Here is an 8,408-nt window from a genome sequence, read left to right as displayed (position 1 = left end):
GCAATATCAAAATGTAAAAAACAGAACAAAATAAAACGAAAATACACAAAAAGAGAATTATCTAGATAGATTGATTTTTTAGGGCCTTGTGTAATTAGGAGAAGTCGTTAAATACATTCCAGGGAAAATGGAGACTTTCAACAGAAATTGTGAAGCGAGTGTGTGCAAGATGAAATGTATTTGGATGTAGAGACTAGTGGAACACGTGAAATAAAGTAACTTTTATTGTCGATACACTACACTTCAATAAAGGTGTGTGTATGTATGTATGTGTGTGTGTGTATGTTTTGGATATCTAAAAGCAATCCTTGCTTACCTTATGAAAAGACCCTAACGACATTGCTATCAATCATCTAATACTTTTTCTAGCATGTTTTATCCTTTTTTTGTTACTGCTTTGATGTGATATTTTCAAGCGCTCCAACGCAATCAATGCGGAAGAACAATCGTGTGTAATTCTCAAACACAATTCGCATCAAACGTTAGGGAGGCTGCCTATGGGCTAACGAACTGCTTCTACGGTTTTTCCTCTTTAAAAAAAAAGGCACGTATCAACATCAAAGGACAAAATATTATCGCAAGATTGAGTACACATATACATGGGTCTGTATACCTGTAAGTTCGTGCATTAACGTTATATGCAAATAAATCAAACGCATGCATATATATATATATATATATATATATATATATATATATATATATATATATATATATATATATATACACACACACAATTGAACCAATGGAATAAAAAGATAAAATTATTAACGAATAGGGGGAAAAACTTTATAAATTGTTCAAAACCAGTAAGATTAATTTATCCTAACGATGAATCCTGAAGGATTGGAAAGTACTCGGACTTATGATAAATATGGTAATTACATCAGCCAGTTCCCACCAGAAGTGAAGTCGACAAGCATCGAAAATAGAAGTTACAGACAAAAAAAAAAAACGTCATTTTATTTAATGACATGTGTTATTTATATATATATATATATATATATATATATATATGTGTGTGTGTGCGCGCGTGTGTGTAAATGAAAGATAAAATAACATAAATATAGGAAGATATGTGTATATTTGTCAGTTTTATAAGAAGAAATATCACGACACATAGGAGATATGAAAGCCAAATATACCTAGACATTTCAAAGACTAATTCTTCTCATCAGTAGTGTAAAAATAGCACGGTTACAGATATATATCATGCTAGGTAAAACTTATGATTCATTCGGATGGAAATATAGAATCAAATAAAAATGAAATGAAAACCCAGAAAAAAATATACATTATGTATAAGACATAAATATAAAATAAATAAAACGAAATGTAAAGAGGTAAATTGGTCGTTATATGTAGAGGGTTATTTTTAGCCTAAGGCGGAAAGATAGCCTGAATAAAATGGAGTGACTTCTAAGAAAGAAATGCTAGTCTTCCAAACCATATGTTTATTTTCTTACATCCTGGTATCTACTTACAGAATCTCTTAAATTCTTATATTCTATTTTATATATATACCAGCGAGGGGTACCCGGCGTTGCCCATGTGTTTGTGGGGGTTTAAAAAATGTGAGTATGAGGATCGAACCCGAACCCTTGAGGCAAAGTTGTAAATTAAAGTGTGAAAAAAAAAAACGCGCGATGTTAACCATTGCCCACCGCGAGATGCTAACGGAAGCACGTTTGAATTTATTTAATTAGTTGGATTTAACAGGTGCCCGTTTTAAATCAGGTCAAGTTTTGACTGTGCGATAGTATTCATTTACTGCTGAATGCTTCCCCTCCTCCGAATATGTTATAGGAAAATTACTAACCCATATGCAGCGAGCGACAAATATTGAATATTTATCGACCAAATTAAATAGACAGGCGAGCTTCGTTGTTAACTGTGAGATATTACGATTTGTATGTGATATAAAAAGTTTTAAAAATGTGTGAACCGACCGACCGCTTCTCAAAAAGAAGCCTTTTGTAGACACACAGAAAAAGCGAACACACATACATACATTTTCGTTTATATATATATATATATATATATATATATATATATATATATATATATATATATATATATATATATGTGTGTGTGTGTGGGTGTGTGTGTGTGTGTGTTTGTGCGTGTGTGTGTGTGTATACAACCAGATCAATAAGAAATCAGAGAGAAAAATTGTTAGTACAATCCATTTCAAAGGTATATATCAACAATTAAGATACAATCTGACTTAAGAAAAATTATGTTGGAAATGAAGGCAATTCATACTAAGATATGTAAAATAAAGGATAAAATACTTAATATGCAACTAGAATGAAAGAATACATCATACGCGAATAAAAATAAATAAATTTATATTTAAAAAAAAATTCTTGTAAATATATCAATACAAATGAAAAAATAAAAAAAATAAACGATTGTATATAATTAATACTAAAAAAAAGGATCACTAAGAAATAATTAAGTTCATGAAAGAACAACAGTCAATAGAAAGCAGAGAGAAAGAAAAGAGCGGGAAGGAAGTGATAACTGGTTAAAAAGGAGATATTATTATAGATATAATAAGATACATATATATATATATATATATATATAAATAATTTTTTGTTTTGTTTTCATGTAAGATCTTTGAATTACTTGTTGTTTCATCAAATACTTTTGCATGCAAAATCCGATCCTGCATTTTGCTAATTCCTACCCTCTGATGAGAAGGAAAGTATTTCTTCGAAACTCCGCGGATTAAGGACTATCCACTTATCTAGTGTTTCCTTTTAAGATTAAATATGTTTTAAACTCATTTCAAAGTGTGTTTTTAACATGCTCTGTTAACTATTTGTTCGTATATATATATATATATATATATATATATATATATATATATATATATATATATATATATATATACTCCTAAAAATTTGTTTCTCTTTTCTGTGTATTGATATTTATATTAAATACCATTCAAAAAGAAAATACAATTTTCTTATATATTAGTTGTGGAATTGCATCCAATAGCAAAATATCTAGCTAATTTGCATATTCTTCTAGACATTCATTTTAATTATTTCCCTATTAGGTGCTATCGTTTTCTAATGGAATACTGTTCTTTAGTTAACTATTACGTGTAATTATATTCACAAAATTGTGTCCATATATACTTATGTATACGTATACATATTTTTGTTGAACAAATTTTTCCACCAAACTCCTCCTAGGGTTTTTGGTCTATAGGCATGAAATTTCATATATAAAGGTATTTGAATCCATGCATTATATTTGGGTTTTAGCCCGGAAAAATCGCTGACATTGTGTGAAAATTGAAACACAATTAAATTTTCCAGTTAAAGGTCAAACACCGGCTTACGAATGCATAATGTAGTAGTTATTGGCTCCTGTTTTAATTGTTAGCCTTGCAATAAACATGTTTTCATAGCCCAATCATTGAGGGCAGAGGTAAAATAACTCGTGAGCTGGACGTTTCGGTTTCGATTCGCGGTGGTGGCGCATGGATCTTGTTTTTATACTTTTTAAATAAGTACTATATATGTTGCACCGCTCTATCTATCTATTTATATATCTATAAAAGTGAAAATGCCTGGCTGTCTTTTCTCTATGGTAATTAAGGAATACTATTATACAGAAGGGTATTACTTTACATATTCACACTTTATAATATATATATATATATATATATATATATATATATATATATATATATGCACATAACCTTATGAACAGTACATAGGGCCCGAGCAAAGCCGGACGGAACCGCTAGTATATATATATATATATATATATATATATATATATATATATATATATATATATATATAGTCTTTGTAGTTATTAACCTATAAAATTTGTTATTTGATTAAATAATCACATAAGTTAATATACTAATGTGTATATTCATGCGTAAGCTTTAAGCATTTACTTCAACAGTGCTCAATACGTAGGTAGAGCTATTCCTGATAAATTCTAGCGTGGATGAAGCGCGGAATATTCTGTGTAGCTTATTCACCATATATATTTTATAACTTACAACTATATATATATATATATATATATATATATATATATATATATATAGTATTAAGTTATAAAATATATATGGCAATTAAGTTGCACAGAATATTCCGCGTTTCATCCACGCTAGGATTCATAAACCTGATGAATTTTAGCGTGCTCAGCACGGTTGAAGTAAATATTTAAAGTTTACGCATAAATTTATACTTTCGTATATTAATTTATGTGATTAAATGAAGTAGCCATATATATATATATATATATATATATATATATATATATATATATATATATATGTATACATATAGAACACGTATGTACACTTGAACACGTATGTAAAATATGTTTAGAAGCCACCCAACGCAGAGAATAAACCATTTAAGATCATGTTTATCGGAATATTTCGTCGAAATATATCGATATATTTTGGACATTAATAAATAAACAATTATTATTTATTAACCAGAGTAATTTTTTTTTATAGTCCAGGAATGCACTTGGCAGGTGCTACGGGAATAATTTGTTAAATACGTTTTGAAGCCATGCAACACAAAGAATATCCAATTTAAAAGATTGTTTATCGATATATTTCGGCGAGGAAACTAACTACGACTCATGATGGTAATGTTTAACGGGTGAATTCCCGTTTGTTGTTTAACGGTTTGTTTTTATATTATAGTCAGGGAAAACACTTGTGTGTGCTAAATAAATGATTGTTGGGTTTCCTGTTTGAAAGACGTTGGTAAATAGGAATTCAAATAGAACACGTATGAGAAATACGTTTTATAGCCATCCAACGCAAACAATAAACAATATAAATAAACTCGTCTTTACACATATGTATGAGTATATTTACACACATACACATTCACATTTACGTCCTAATGTTACGAGACGCACATAGAGGTTCGGAACATTGGGCGAACCATAGAGATTAAATATCACATCACTTGTTTCCTCGGACAATTATACATCAGTAGTGGAATGGGGGCAAAAATACATTGCCACATTCAATGCTGGTAAGACTAAGCTTGTTTCCTTCAATATCTACAAGAAACCTTCTCTGCCACCAATAACAATGGCCAAGAACACATTGCCTGAAAGTCCTTCTTTTAAACTTCTCAGCCTAATGTTTACAGGGAATATGAACTGAACTAGATACATTGAGAGCATTACAAAGGCTGCTCCACAGAAGCTTGGCTCCCTCTACCGTGCTAGAAAACTACTTATCCTGTACCTCTATAAGGCCAACATTCGCCGATGTATGGAGTACTGTTGTCACATCTGGGCGGGTGCATCTGCTGCTTGTCTCACTTCTGGACAGGGTTCAATAGAGAGTTGCCAACCTGATAGGTAATTAACTGTCATCTAGGCTTCAGCTTCTTTCCCATCGACGAGATGTTGCACCCCTCTGTCTGTTCTACAACTACTTTAATGGTGAATGCTCTAACGAACTGAAAACACTTGTACCTCCTCGACGTAACTATCCCCGACAAACCGGACAAACCACTAAGAAGAGATCCCTAGGTGCAAGAAAGCCTTTTATTCGAATAGTTTCTTCCCCAGAACTGCAGGTCTTTGGAACTCCCTTCCGGGATTCTGCTTTCCTTACTGTACTGATATGCAGAAGTTCAAGTGTGATGTGAACAAGCATCTTTCTACTCATCCCTCTTCATAAAGTCCTTGCAAATTATGTCCCTGATAGTAGCCCCCTGTTTCAAAGTGACACTGTGCCTTGTTTGGGGTAAAAATGGAATTTTAAAAAAATCAAAAGAAGTTATATACTTTTCATTATTAAAACATGGTATATGTATAAGGAGAGCGCATGTTCCATCAGTTTTTTAAGAATCGGAATAACTTTCCTTGTCTTCCCCGCCCTCCAAATTGGAGCATGTTTAAAATTTAATACCAGGAGTTATATTATTCAATTTATATATATATATATATATATATATATATATATATATATATATATATATGGTTGTTATATGTATATGTATATATATATATATGTATATATATATATATCATCATGAATGCTCCTACATGTACGTTTATGTGTACGTGTATGTGCATGTGTATGCACATGCGTGTATGTATAAATGTGTGTGTATGTGCATGTTGTCATGTGTGTTTGTAGGCGTTCTTGCGTATGTATGTTTGTTTGCATCTGTATGTACGCATGTTGGTATGCGTAAGTGTATATGTTTATTTCGATGTGTGTGTTGGGTGGAGAGGACTCCCCAAGCACTTGTGAAGGCAACCTCTCCGGCTGAAGCAAATCTCTGATTTAGAAAAAAAAACATAAAGCGGGAGACCAGTACCCGCATTAAGCTGGTCTGCAGTTTGACTTGTTGCTGGCTATCTTGCTCGTGCTCGTTGCTGTATCTTAACATTTTGAACCAAGAGAGAGAGAGAGAGAGAGACTTATCTGTCGTACAAAGCTAAAACTCTGTAACATCATCTTTGTATAGATACTTCCTCAGGCATTTTTCTATAAAAAAAATTCCGTGGAAAAATTGTCACACGTGCAGTCCTGAAATACTGGAAACATACAATAATTGAATTGCCATAATTCTATATATGCATATGTGTATGTATGCATATGTGTATTTATGTATGTATGTATGTATGTATGCATGTTAATATATGTACTAGTGTATGTATGTGTATGTATATCTATTTTATATGTATGTATATATGTATGTGTGCATATATTTTTACTTATTTATTTATTCATTTTTGTGTTTATGTGTGTTTGTATGCATATAGATATATTTATATATATGTGTATGTATATGCATGCGTATAAGTACATATATACGTATGTGTAGGTATATGTAGGTAACTTTATGTGTATATATGTATATGTGCATACATTTGTACGTCTATGTATATGAATATGTATGTATATGTGTGTACGTATTTGTATATGTTTGTATATATGTGTATGTATATGTATGTATATATGTGTATGTATACGTCTGTATATGGTTGTATGTATGTGTTATATGTATTACGTATGTATGTATGTATGTATGGATGGATGGTAGATGGATGTGTGCACCTGTGTATGTTTATGGGTGTGTATGCGTGTGTATATGTGTATATGTATATATATGTATGACAAAATAGAGAAATACAAAGGAACAAACCGTATTATGTGTTCATCAACGTTTCGTCTTTATTTCGAGACTTCCTCTGGATGAATGAGATTAAGAAACCAAACATACCAGTACAAAATATTTGAAAATGTTTCACGTGCACAGTGTGATGCAGTTCTATTTAAGAAAAACGGGAAAAGACGTTGGAAATTCAAAAAAGGGGGGAATGGCGCTGTTAAAGAGAGGGAAATTTTAGTGACGTTATATAGTCGTTAATGTAATTTTAAAAATATGAACGCAGTTAATATTCTTACTGGAAAAAAGATACATCTGTTGAAATTCAAATATAGGTTTGTAACAGAAATGAAATGAGTGTTGTTTATGTAATTTATTGATTGAGATTATAAAATATAATATTATATATAATATAAAAAATACCAATTCTCTTAGCGCATTATTCTCTCATTCATTGCAGCATACTCACGCCTTTGACTTTAAACAGTCTAAAGTAGTTAAATTTATTTCATATAAACCGCGCCGGAGACTTCTTGAATTTGCGCTTATCGCAATTTCAAGTACAATTAAACAACGTGAAGGTTTCTATAACATAGCGCCATTAATAAGTAAACTTTTATTAAAAGAACATAATTTAACTGTAGACACAGGTTAACCTTCTCATACCATTCAAACACCCCCTGTAATAATAAACACATAATCTCAATCAATATATTACATAAACACTCATTTCATTGTCCTTCTCACCTTCCATAATGAACGTAAGAGCCCCATGCAAGGAATTCAACTTATGAAAAAAATGCTAACGCTTCACTTAGCGATGAAAATATAGCAAAAGTGTCAACATATCTGAAATAATGGTGGGCATTGCTGTATGATTAAACAAAACGGATTTGTAGTAACCGACAAAAATATCAGCTAACATTGGGGCAAACGGACTTCCCATGGAAACCCATTGAAAGTGCTCTAGAAAAATTACGCACATTCTCTCTCTCTTTCTCTCTCTCTATCTCTTTCTCTCTCTCTTTCTCTCTCTCTCTCTCTATATATATATATAAGGTAGTCACAACTTGTCAAGGCCCAGAAGCCACTCAGTGATAATGGTTATTGCGTGTACAATAATCAATGGGATAGTATCGTAGTAATCGTTAGTATTGAAAATTTGATAAAGGGTCTTCCTTAAGAGGCGGTTCACAAGAAAGTTGTTTATGTTGGACTTGAAGACATCCAGGTTTTAGTCAGGTGGGAAACAGGCAGACGGAACAGTTC

The sequence above is a fragment of the Euprymna scolopes genome, chromosome 11 (assembly GCF_053919585.1).
Source record: "Euprymna scolopes isolate OS-2025 chromosome 11, ASM5391958v1, whole genome shotgun sequence".
In the NCBI taxonomy this organism is placed as follows: domain Eukaryota; kingdom Metazoa; phylum Mollusca; class Cephalopoda; order Sepiida; family Sepiolidae; genus Euprymna; species Euprymna scolopes.
The sequence above is the reverse complement of the archived record's forward strand: the minus strand, read 5'-3'. Positions refer to the sequence as shown.